The following is a 13224-nucleotide window of genomic DNA, read 5'->3' as shown; positions in this document are numbered from 1 at the left end:
TGTGTGTGTGTGTGTGTGTGTCTGTGGGGGGGGGGGGGGGGGGTTGTGTGTGTGCATGTGTGTGGGGTTTGTGGGGGGTTAATGGCTGCTACTGTCCATCTCGCTGAAAGACTGATACTGTGCTTGGGGGGGAAAAGATAAAGAGAGATAGATAGGGATTGAGAGAGAGACTAAGGGAGAGGGATTCTCTGGGATTCAGATGATCTTTGTTCATTAAAGGGGAATTGATCAGAGTGGGACACACATACCGGTATGTGTGGTATGTTTCAGTTGTTGGTGAGAGATTAATACATTTAAAAGTGAAAGTGTACAACTTATCACAATCAACTGTCGTTTCTCCTCTGGTTAACATTGTGAACAGAACTGTTTTGGACAAAAATATAATTGAAATGCTTAATATAGAATCCACATATTTACGACTACATCCAAGAGAGAGAGAGAGAGAAAGATAGAGAGAGAGGGAGATAGATAGATAGATAGATAGATAGATAGATAGATAGACAGAGACAGAGAGAGTGCGCGCGAGAGAGTGCACGTGCATATGACCAGTTCACCCCTCAGCCTACCTTGGTTAAGGTCTGGGCGTTCCCGAGGCTCTCCGAGAGGCGGGGGGTAGGTGTAGGAGCTGTAGGCGTGCGCCTGCGGGGGGCCCTTGAAGGCCCCCGCCGGCCCGTACAGCACGCTGGGCTCCTGGAGCCCGGAGCCCGAGCGGGACCGCTGGCGGATGGCCGGCGTGGGGCTGGTCTGTGCCACGTAGGAGCTCTTGGGCCGCTTGTCGTAGTCCACGCCCCCCACGCTGCCGCCGCCAGCCGCCGCCGCCGCCGCCGCCGACCACGCCCACGCCGCCGTAGCTCCACTCGCTGTCCGGGGTAGTTGATCTGCTCGCTGTGCAGCGAGGCGCGCGACGGCGTGCCCACCGACGTGTCCCGGTAGTCCTGGCTGGACGACCCGCCGACCGAGGCGCGGTAGTACCCGCTGGAGCCCACGCCGCTTCCCGCCGTGGACGCCGCCTCGTCCGCCACCGAGCGGCCCTTGCTCTCCAGGTAGGCGTGGTAGTCGGGCGGCAGCTTGGCGTAGTCGCCCCCCCCGCTGGGGCATGGCGTCGGGGTAGAAGGAGCTGCGGATCACCCGGGTGCTGCTGCAGCTGCTGCTGCTGCTGCTGGTGGTGGAGGTGCTGCTGGTGCTGGTGGTGGTGTTGGTGCGGGTGTTGGTGCGGGTGCTGGGCGTGCTGCTGCACGTGGTGGCCGTTCTGCTTGGGCAGGCGGTAGTGCCGGCCCAGGGGCCAGTCCCCCGTCCATGGAGAAGCCAGCTTGCCCGGCTCCAGGGTGAACTCCCGGCTGGAGGTGTCGATGTCGCAGGAGTAGCGCGAGTAGTAGTGGCTGAAGCCGTTCTCCTCGGGGGCGTTTGAGGCGCCCGCCGCCGCCGCCGCCGCTGACGCCTCCTCCTCCTCCCCCGGGTTTGGTACCGCCGGGGCCCCCGCCGCCACCGCCGGCGCCGCCGCCGCCGCCGCCGGCCTGGTGGGGGCCCGTGGGGCTCTCCTTGCGCAGGGAGTTGGAGCGGGTCACCGAGATGTTGTCAAAGTCCTCCAGCAGGCCGTTGATGGAGGCGTCCTTGGGAGGCCGGTTGCCGCGGACGATGGTCTGCAGCGGGGGAAGCATAGAGGGAGAGGGTGAGCAGGCCGGGGGAGGAGGGTAGCAGCAGAAGAAGAGAGGAGGAAGGTGGAGGAGAGGAAGAAAGAGGAAGAAGAAGAAGAAGGTGGAGAAGAGGAAAGTGAAGAAGAAGAAGAAGAAGAAGGTGGAGAAGAAGAGAAGAATGTACAGTGTTCCTAAAGGACCGCCGATCCCCGTGTGGTTAAACCCGATACTTGCGTTCCCGTCCACCCTCACCTCTACCACGTCTGGCTCCGCACCAAACGGAACGAGGAATTGAAATCCCTCCATGTTTTGTTTTCAGATTCCCAACTTAATTTGCAGGCAAAACACCCCGATGTCAAAGGTCTTCGTGTGCATCGGGGCGAATATACAACAGTGCCAAGGATGAAGTCATTCATCACTCGCTTTGAAAAAAAGAAAATCAATGAGCGCCAGTGTCTGTCATTAGTTGTTATTTGCTTTTGGGCGCGGTCATGATTCTACAGAACCGCTCTGAGGTGGCGAGTCGTGACGTCGCGGCCGTATAACAGGCACGGAAAATGAGAAGGCTTCTGAGATGTTACGGAGCTAATTCCTGCCCTATTTCCCTCCGCACAGATTAGCGTTAGCTTTTCTTAGTTTGTCAGTGGGCAGATCACGATACATTAATGATCGTGACAGTTGGAGTGGAGCTCGTTGCGCATGGGGGGGGAAAAGCGCAGCTGCACGAGAGAGAGTGAGAGAGAGACAAAGAGAGAGAGAGAGAGCGAGAGAGACAGAGAAAGAGCGAGAGAGAGAGAGAGAGAAAGTAAATGCAGCCCATCCACCCCCTCCAACCCTGTGCTAAGCTCTTCACACAGTGAGTCGTGAGTCATTGAGAGCTACGCTACTACGGTGCTAACACAGTGTGTGTGTGTGTGTGTGTGTGTGTGTGTGTGTGTGTGTGTGTTTGTGTGTGTGTGTGTGTATGTGTGTGAGAGTGATAATTGAGTGTGTGTGTGTGTGTGTGTGTGTGTGTGTGTGTGTGTGTGTGTGTGAAGATTTTGCATGTAATGAGATTGATGTGTGTGCAAATTTGTGTCTATGTATACTTCTGTGTGTGTATATGTGTGTGTGTGTGTGTGTGTGTGTGTGTGTGTGTGTGTATGTGTGTGTGTGTGTGTGTGTGCGCGCGCATGTGTGTGTGTACGTGCGTGCGTGTGTGTGTGTGTGTACGTGTGTGCAAAGAGTACATAACAGGGGCACACGTGGACATGCAGAGAACCCACACAGACACTATTTTAGGGAGAAGCATGTCAACGTGGCCAACTCAAATCCCCAAATCACACACACAGCAACGTGTTCGATGTGATCGGACCGGGTGGGCCGTCACGGCCGTCACGTTACATCAGACCCCCCCCCGACAGGTCATCATCACACTGTACGGCCGCTGACACAACCAGGGAAATGCGACGTTGAAAAGAACCATGATAAATGACCAGGCCCCCCCAGGGCCCCCCAGGAAAGCGCATTTCATTGAAATCGCTGAGCGGGGCAGAAAGCACCGCAGACAAAGACCACCTTCTGGAAGAGGAAACCACCTCGGGTTGCAATATTGTACAAGTGGCGCCACAACGCATCTTGTTGAGGTGCCTTCTGACACATCTCGCCCGGGACCTGGCAACGCCCACTCAGCGGTATTTCCACACACACACACACACACACACACACACACACACACGGTACACATGGACCCACGCTCTCTTCAGCTGTCGCCTGGCTGTCATACGTGTCAAATGTGTGTGTCCACTGTGGGGTCACGCTGAAGTGACAGAGCTTCTGACACGCCAGCTTGGTCTTTGAGGGCCTTTCACTGAGCTGTCCGTCACATGTTTCCCCCCCTTGGCCACCACCGTTGGGCTCCAGTTTTTTAGCGTGGGATGAGATGTATTTACTACATTCGTTTTGTGTCATTTTAATCCTAAGTGACCAAAAAGGGTTCTGGCGTCGGGTTCAGGGTGTGGATTGGGTGGACACAGCGTTGGACATTGGGGTTTGGACCCAGGACCGCTGGGCTGGGACTCACAACACCCTCACCACGAGGCTAGCCTGAACCCTGATACAGGTTCAGCTTCCGTGGATTTACAGGAAACTCTTTTCGTCTCTCTCTTTCTCTCTCTCTCTCTCTCTCTCTCTCTCGCTCTCTCTCTCTGACTCTCTTTCCCACTCTCTCTCTCACTGTCTCTCTCTGTCTCTCTCTCTCTCTGTCTCTCTCTCTCTGACTCTCTTTCCGACTCTCTCTCTCTCTCTCACTCTCTCGGTATGGGAAAAAGTAATTGACATTTTCTGAGCATGTGAAAAAAAAATGCATACACGATATATACAGTATACATTGTGTAAACACACACACATACTCTCTCTCTCTCTCTCTCTCCTCTGTATTCTAGGCTGGGGGATGCTGTGACCTGGAACCAGGCTGGGACGGTGAAGCCGCTCCATTTGGGGGTCAGTGTGTGGGGGGGGGGGGGGGGGGGGGGGCGGTGGGGGGGTGGTGCGGCACCCAGGGTGGGGCGGGGGGGGGTGGGAGGGGCTAGAGCAAGATGAATGGGGATTTAAACAGGTCACTGTCTGGCCATCTATCACTGTCCGCTGACGCCGCCGCAGACAGAGAGATAAGCTTCCCCTGAACTCTACTAATAAAGCCGCGGTTTTCAATGACTGCCGCGTTACCGCCATAACGAGGAGTACCAGGTTGTTAGTTAGCCATGTTAGAAGTACAACTTACTGTTCCCTTGGTAACTGTCACACCACTTATCGGTCGGTTTGACAACATTTCCACTGGCTAATTCTATGATCATTTTTGTGTTCATATTTCTAGAGCGCCCCCACTAGCCGCGTCGATCAAACGAGTGAATGAACGGCTTCAAAGGCACGTTTAACAATTGGTTACCGCAGGTGGTCAAATTAGCGTACGTTTCTCAGAGCTAAAATGCAAATGGCTTCAAGTCGCGTCAGGTGAAGGTTAATGGTTGCAAATTCGTAGGGCAAAAGAAGAAGCGTCATACGAGGGGCCCAGGACTATAGGATCAAGTGGATCGGAGACGTGGCCTTTTCGTGGTGCTAGAGATATGTCCACAGAGGGGGGGAACTTCTTGACTTCATCAAAAAGGCTTCAATGTCGATAAATGTGCAAAGCTGTACAAAAAGCCATCTATGGGAACATGCTTACGTGGAGAGAAAGTGGTGGAATATTAATAACACTGACATAACAATAGTCGCCTGCATCTACCGTGTTCGCCACCTTAACAATAACATAACAATAGTCTCCGTCGATACTACCGCACTCTCCTCTCTATGGTTCTGATGGCTCTAAACCCAGTGAAAGTTAACGAGCAGGTCACATGACTACAGCAGCCTCTGAAGCATGCTTCACTCTGATTGGCCGATAGCCAGTGGTACGGCAGGGTCAATTTCATTAATACAACATCAGCTCTGTTGGCTGGTGATCAATGGGCACACACCTTGACAAGTACAGTAGACCGAGGGAGAGAGGGAGAGGGAGAGGGAGAGGGAGAGAGAGGGAGAGGGAGAGGGAGAGGAGGGGGGAGGGAGGGAGTCATTGTGGCCATGACAGATAGGGAGGGGAGGGGGAAGAAGGGAGGGGGAGAGAGAGAGGGGTGATGAGAGAGAGAGAGAGGCCATGAGTTAGAGAGAGGGAGGGAGAGGGAGGGGGGCGAGAGTGAGAGAGTCACTGTGGCCGTGAGAGAGAGCGAGGGGAGGGGGAGAGAGCAAGAGCTCATAAAAGTGGAGACGGACGTGGGAATGTGTGTGTGTGTGTGTGTGTGTGTGTGCGTGTGTGCCTGCGTGTGTGTGTGTATGTGGCTGGGGGGGGAGACAAGGTTAATTGTGTGCCAAATCACTGTCAAGTGGTCGGCATCACGCCCCAAAATCTTGCCATTAATTTGAATTAGGGGGGGTTTGGAGTGTGTGCGGGGAAGGGGGGGGGGGGGGGGGTGGAGGTGGATGCTGGCCCCTCCCCCTTCTCCCCTTCCTTTTTTACAGCCACGAGAGCTTAGTGAGCACGGCCGTGTTCCGCAGTCGCCGTGACAGCAGCCATATTTCACCGGTGCGCGGCGTTAGCCTGTCCTTTAGCGATAAGCTGTAATAGATCTACTCTCCCTCTCTCTCTCTCCCTCTCTCTCTCTCTCTCCCTCTCTCTCTCACACCAAGGCCTGCTCAAGGTAAGCAGAGAGGAGCAGAGATGGAGAGGGAGAGGCCAAGAGTGGAGAGAGGAGATGGGGGGAGAGCGGGAGGAATAGAGAGAGGAGAGGACGGGGGGGACTGGGGAGGGAGAGACTGGGCAAGGAGAGATGGGAGGAGAGGAGAGAGAGGAGGAGAGGGATAGAGAAAGAGAGAGAGAAAAGGAGAGGAGAAACGAGGAGACGGATGGAGAGAAAGAGAGAGAGAGAGAGAGGAGATGAGAGGGAAGGAAGGAAGAAGGGAGGAGATGGGCGAGAGGAGAAGGGAGAAACGGGAGGAGAGGGGAGAGGGAAGAGAACCAGGGAGAGGGGTGAGGAGCATGGTGTTAGGGGGAGAGGCAGGCAGTGGGCCGGTGAAAATGTGTACAGCAGAGCCAACAGGGAGGAAGGGAGAGAGAGAGAGAGAGAGAGAGAGAGAGAGAGAGAGAGAGAGAGAGAGAGGCGGACGAGAGAACCACAAGAAGAGCGAATGAAACAAAATGGAGAAAAAAAGAGAAAAAAGAGACGGGAAGACGGGAAGAAAGAACGCCAGAAAAAAAAAATGGGAAAAGGAAGACGGAAAGACAAAGAAAAAATAGGGAAAAAGAAGGAAAGACAAAGACCCCCCCCCAAAAAGAAAAGTATGAGAAAAAAAAAGAACAAGAGCGAAAGAAAGACGAAGAGAAAGAAAGAACGGACGAACAGAGAGAGAGAGAGGAGAGGAAGAGCGACAGCGCGATGAGGGATGGGGCTGTTTGGGAGATAAGGGGGAGGGAGAGGGGGGGGGGGGGGGGGGGGGATTAACCTTGCTGGTAATGAAGGGAGGTGTGATGGGAGGACAGGGGGGAGGAAGGGACAGTTGGAGGGAGGGACGGGGAGCAGGCGTGCCCTTGTGGCGGTGACTCCTGCCTCCAGGAGTCCCGGTCCAGGGGCCCGGCCTCACCGGGGGGGGGGGTCGGGGGGGTCAGGTGACGTCCCGGGACGGCAGCAGGATGAGGATCATGGAGGAGACCTTTGTTGCCACGGCGACGCGGTTTAATACCCGGTGTCTCCGCGACTTTAAGGGTGCATTTATTTATAAACTGGGAATTTCCCAAAAAAGGAATTTCCCTTAAATCCAAAACAGAGAGTTTCTTGGAAAGGTTTGGGTTGTTTATCTTCGATACGTATCTGGTAAGTTTCCATGGCGATTTTGAAGAGTTAATATGCACTTCTACTTGTATATGCAGTGTTATTTATTCATGACTTTAAGGAACGAGCACATATCCAATTGGTCCTACATTTAATAAAATACAATTTCCATTACCGTGTCATCATGCTGATTTTGTTTTATCCGCTGTTTATGACGGTATTCATTCGTTGTTGATGTAAGGGTTCGAGGGATGAACAGATCAGATTAAAACCGAGCTCCTGTGTGATCAGCAGCAAGGATTTACGCTCACTGATGAATAAAACACGCTGTGAAAAAACTGAGAGCTGTGTGCAAATGTCAGCTGTTACACACCTGATGTCAACCCGAGATGCCAGAAACACACACATGCACGCACACAAACCCACGGACGCGCACACACACACACACACACACACACACACACACAAACCCATGGACACGCACACACACACACACACACACACACAGTATGACAAAGGCAGATGTGTAGTTCCACCCCCCCATGTGTGTCGTTAGACACACATGGCTGCATATACCCTACTACACCCCCACTCTGAGAGGAACACACACACACACACACACACACACTCAAAAGTGCTATATGTCCCAACACACCCCTTCCCGACAGACCCCTGGTGAGGAGGTCGCCCAGAGGAGGAGATAAAATGCCCGCCGGTAGGAGGGAGCTGACCGCGACATGTTTGAGGCGTGTTGATTCGTCACCGCTGCACGTTCTCCCATGGGACTCCCGCTTCATTCTACTGGCATGGCAAAAATAACAGTTTTCTGTTCTGGTCTTTCAGCACAGCAGCAGTACAATGCTTGTCCCGCCTACTCTCTCTCTCTCTATCTCTCTCTCTTGCGCTATCTTTTTATATATATATATATTTTTCCCTCCAGCCTGAATTCTCCCTCTCATCACCCTCTTTCACTGCGTCCTCGTCTCTTTCTCACTGTCTGTGTTCGAATGTTCGTTCTGAACGGTCTCTTCCCTTTGCTTTAAATGCAGAAGAAATCTGTACTCAGTGTCACGACTCACACACACACACACACACACACACACACGCATATGCATATGCATATGCGCACGCACACGCACACACACACACACACACACACACACACACACACACACTCATTCACACAATGGCTTAAAAGACTGATTAACTGATTACAAAAGCCAAAACTCAATAAAAAAACATATTAAAAAAGTCTATATAGATTCTTAATTGATTTGAGTTACAATTAGAGGTGTACTTTTCCGTTCATAACATGACTTGGGATCATTTGGTTTTTAAACAATGACGCAAATAGTTACAGTCTTAACTTTGGTACACACAGAGGACATTGTATTTTGCAGCAATGGATATTCTTGTCCTCTTGCGCTCTCTATTGGATGGGAGACGTAAAAGCAAAAAGGCATATAATGCATAAGGCATATAATGCTTTGAATTGTTTAAAGTTTAAACTTTTAAAGTGTGTGCGATTTTCCACTGTCAGAGATGACAATGTAAAATCACATAGAATAATCAGAATATTTCAAATGAAAAACCAAGAAGAAATTAAGAAGAAATTTAACAATAAAAGACTGAACAGTGAATTCATGCCTTTTCTTTCAAAAGCCATAACCAAGTTCTCATTCTTGCAGTATACACATGGGCGACACCGCCCTCTGGTGGTGATATCGAGTAACACAGGCCCGAGGCGACGTTGAACGGTCAATTAAAATATCGCGAGAGTAAAATACATTAATACAGACAAATAGAAGTAAACAGTGATCCTTCTGGAAGCAAGATACCCTCAAGCACCAACTCAGGCCTCCAACCATTAATTAGTAGCCTGCCCCTAATCCCGTTCTCTCCAGCCATTTAAACAGGACCACTGGAAATCACAGAGGTTTAGCCCACCTACCACATTACTAGCACTGTTTCACGAAACCCTTCCGCTAAGCCCCTGACACGGCATTAGCCCGGACTACACACCAGGGATTCGGACCAACATGAGTGGGATTATTGGAGACAGGGATTTCAGAGGGGGGTTTATTTTTTATTTTTTATGATGAATAGGCTGTGAGCTGCCCTGTTTCTTCAGGGCATCCAGCTGCCTGTTAGTTACAGAGGCCAGTGCGCACCACCAGCACCACCTCCTCCACCTCCTCCTTCTCCTCTACCACCATGATGATGTGGAGGAGGCGGAGGACTCTAGGGTAGAGGAGAGGCGGTGCTCCGTCAGGATTCAACACAACACATGGGAAATAATTTAATGGGTTAGGAGAGACTGTTATGCATAATAACCTGCACTATGCAGAGCATTCTGTGGAGCACAATGCCCTGCAGAGAAAGTGTGTGTGTGTGTGTGTGTGTGTGTGTGTGTGTGTGTGTGTGTGTGTTTGTGTACATTTAGAACAGTAAGTGTATGTGTTTTAAATTCATTACATTAAGTGTCTGTGCTTGCTTTTGTGTGTGTCTGTGTGCGTTTAATTTAAAACAGTATGTGTGTGTTTAATTCCGTACTTAAGAGCGTGTGTCTGCCACCCTCCACCCCTAACCTCCACCTCTAGCTTCCATCCTCCACCCCTAACCTCAACCCCTAGCTTCCATCTGCCAGCCTTACAGCTTATATCCTCAGACGCTGCATGTGAGCTCACTGTGTCCTGGTCTTCTAGCACCACCCATATCATCCACCTCCTCCACCCTCCGCAAGTCACACATAAAGACTTTCTGCTTCAGAGGTGGGGCTTAACTTCAGATGGACCAATAAGCACAGCCGACTTCCCGTTATGGGATTTGTTAAGTATATGTATGACAATATGTCAGGATATTGAGACTCTGTTCGAGTACGATTCATTTTTGGAAAGACCCAACTGACAAACTGTACAAACTTCCATCCATCCGAGTGTTTCCGAAATGGTGGCAGAGAAGAGGACTAATCAAACAAGAGGAGTGGGAAGGGGAGACAGAGCAGTGAAAGATGAGGAGAGGATCAATATAGATCTTTCTCTCTGTCACACACACACACTATCCCTCACTCCCCGGTGGAGACAGAGAGAGCAGCCCTCTTCAGATTAATTACAGAGTCTGGAGCTGTCAATCACAGTCCTGCCGCTGTGTGATTGGGCGAGGCCTGGGGTGTGAGTCTCTTTCCTTCGGCTGCTTTATCTTCACTCTTCTACTTTTCTTTCCTTCTTTATTCTCATTTGTCTTCTTTTTTACTATGTGTCCCAATTCCTTACTTTGTCAGTTAAAATAGTATTTTCTCACTCTTTGTCTCATGGATCAACACGTGCAGGCTTGCATTCTTATGACAGGTTGACATCCAGACACCACCACACACCTTAAAGGGGTGATATTATGCCTCCAGGTGTGAGTGTGATTAGCCGTTACAAGCAGTTTGAAAATCTGCCTTTTCCTTTTGTTTAAGTGACATCTCTAGTGGGAGTGTCCACCTAGATGTATGATGGATAGACGAGCAACCTTTGCTACAGTCCACTGGGTAGGCTGTTAGACTGACCTAAAACAAATACAAATTTGATAACCCTTCATAATTGTCCTTTTTTTTTTTTGGTCACATCAGTGAGAGAATTAAACTGGGAGTTGTAGTTCTTCATTTGCCCACATGGTGATACTGCAGGTCAGCAAGCAAACGCTAGTGTGTGCTCAGCAACACCAACTTCTCCTCTCTCCTCTCCCAAGACATACAGATAGAGAATATCTTTAGTGAATAACGTCACATAGTTATATCCCTTTTTTAGTGATAATACTTCCTAGATTGCATTTCCCTTCAACATGGCGCATATACATCTGCATTACTGAGACCGGGCCAACCGCTTGACGAAGATGAAAATCAATATCAACATGGACTTCTGCTTCTATATTCACACCGGAAGCGGCTGGTCAGAGTAAACCGGCAGACAGATCTTAAATCGAACTAAACTAGACATCTACAGCTCATTCCACAGATCAACACATGAATGCAAAATGACCCAACCGACCCTCCCCCACAGCCCAAACGTACACTAGACAGACCACAGCACTCTGAGGCACTGTGGCGCTGATTGGCCACACCCACACACACACAATGCATATAATACATATTATAACTCACAGCTAAATAGCCTCTCCACTCTGGAACCAGAGACAAGGAAGAAACAAGGATCAGGACGATAGATGCTGTGACCGTCTATCCGTCTGCATATCTGTCTGTATATCTATTGCCAGTATCTGTCCACTGTCTGTCTGTCTGTCTGTGTACGCTTCGAGCGTGCACGCATGCACAGACTGCTTAAAAATAATGTGGATAAATATGAGGTTTTAACTTTGTTGTGCCTTTCTACTATTTTTGAGCGTACACCCAAATCAATACTTTGAATGATGATAGTGATCACTTTTGACTGCAATGCTTAATGACTAACACACAGAGATAAAAAGGAAAATTAAATCACATTTCCTATCCGTGTGGAAAATGTGCAACACACAAACATCCCATTTTCATTGGGCAGTGCCATGATTCAGCTCATTTAGTCATTCAATGAATTAATTCAGATGTTGTTTGTCACATTTAGCAATCAGGAATACATTATATAATTAATACCCAAAGGGGGGAGAAAAAAAACAAAACCTTTAACCAGTACATGAAGACATCAGGCCATTACATGCTCGCTGTACTCAGCACAACACAGTTAATATTAATGCTGCTATTCTTAGCCGGAGTGGATCGACAGATGGCTTTGATTGCTTCATTTGTAGGAGTGCGATGAAGGCTTTAGAACAATGGGACGTCACATAGACTCGTTGTTCTTCAAATGATTCCAAAGCAGAGAGATAAAATGTTGGTTTTACTGGTCTACCGCACCCATCTCAGTCCACCACACAACGTGATGCAATACTTTTCTTTGACAGTTTGTTGACTATTTAAAAAATGTCACGGTGGCCCTTATCCAAAACATATTTATTATTAGGCCCGTCGACTGACAGCCTTGCTGAACCTCCAGACGTGCCTTCCAGCCACTGCCATGAAATGCAGCGGGCCTGTGTGTTCTACGTCAGGTGCCGCTAATGCAACATGTCCTCTTTATAGTACAAGACACGGTTTAGCATTACCCAACCCGGAATAAGCAGTGGGGGGCGACGACCCCGTTCCCCAGCCGAGGTCAAGTCTTCAAGCCCGTATAGAAAAACCCCCAACAAAGGCACAAACATCTACGAAAAAACACTTTGCTTCCCGACCGCCACCTCTCGCGCAAGAAACACGAGTCAGAACGTAGCCATGCGCCATGGAAACCGCTACAAAAATAGCATTAGCTCCTAAAAACTAGAACCTGGCACCGAGGACACTTGATCTCACTGAAAGTGTGTCAGCATAAGATAAACCGGCAACATGTTACAAGATAAACCCGCTGCTTCGGAGCAACAAGGGGCTGTAGCAGGCGGCGTGCTTCCAAGTAGACGGACGTGACCGGAGAAGACCTCTGCAGACGATGTGGTTTAGTCACTAGAACGTCCCGTTAGTTAAGACCAGGGGGTTCTCCGTGGAGAAGTGGAAATGGGATCAAAGTAACTCACAGCCACCTCGCCTCGACTCATCACACACGATGGCCGCGATGACATCCGCAGAGATTTCGACAAGTTACTAAGTGCCGCAAAAAGAGGTTCGGCGAGGTGTGGCTTGTCTGTTTTCCCCGCAATCACGACATTTTGGCCTTACGACCTCGGCTGGATGTATTTTGAAGCATGTTGACCGCTGCACTACGATGTCAGCGTTGACGTGAAGCATGGTGAACATGCATCACCTCCTCATTCGGAAGCCCCGACAAACCAATCAGAGTGGAGCAGCGATCACCGCACCTGGGCCTGCTGGTGTTCAGGGACCTCCGTCGCCTGGACCCTCCCAGTCCGGCCCCCGCTCCTCCGCTCCTTGCTCTCTGACCCGGGGGCCGCGCCGGGCCCCGGCTCCGAGCCGGGCCGCCGCCGCTGCCTGGGCCCCGGGCCCCCGAGCCTCTCCCTCCTCCAGCTCACTACCGCCGCTGCCTGCACCCCCACCATGTCCGGACGCACGGACCGGCTGCAGCTACTGCAGCACCACCCACTCAGGGTTCAATGTTAACCTCCCACACACACGCGGGCGCAGAGACGGACACACACACACACCCATCTCCCACACACACACACACAGACATACACGCACAGACACACACACACACACACCA

The 13224-nt window shown here is 50.7% G+C and overlaps 1 pseudogene across 1 annotated transcript in view; it reads right to left on the bottom strand.

The window, feature by feature from the left end:
• The window catches only part of LOC311364243 (serine/threonine-protein kinase PAK 5-like), a 22788-nt pseudogene extending 9715 nt beyond the window's left edge, over nucleotides 1–13073 (bottom strand). Inside the window, exons 1-3 of the transcript XR_014684213.1 lie at nucleotides 12863–13073; nucleotides 1238–1640; nucleotides 567–1135 (exon numbers count right to left, since the gene is read on the bottom strand). The product of XR_014684213.1 is annotated as a serine/threonine-protein kinase PAK 5-like (transcript). The remainder of the gene's footprint in view (nucleotides 1–566; nucleotides 1136–1237; nucleotides 1641–12862) is intronic.
• Nucleotides 13074–13224: the final 151 nt, after the last annotated feature.

The sequence above is a fragment of the Micromesistius poutassou genome (genome assembly GCF_964030765.1).
Source record: "Micromesistius poutassou genome assembly, chromosome: 19".
Taxonomy (NCBI): Eukaryota; Metazoa; Chordata; class Actinopteri; order Gadiformes; family Gadidae; genus Micromesistius; species Micromesistius poutassou.
This window is presented reverse-complemented; position numbering and strand designations above follow the sequence as displayed.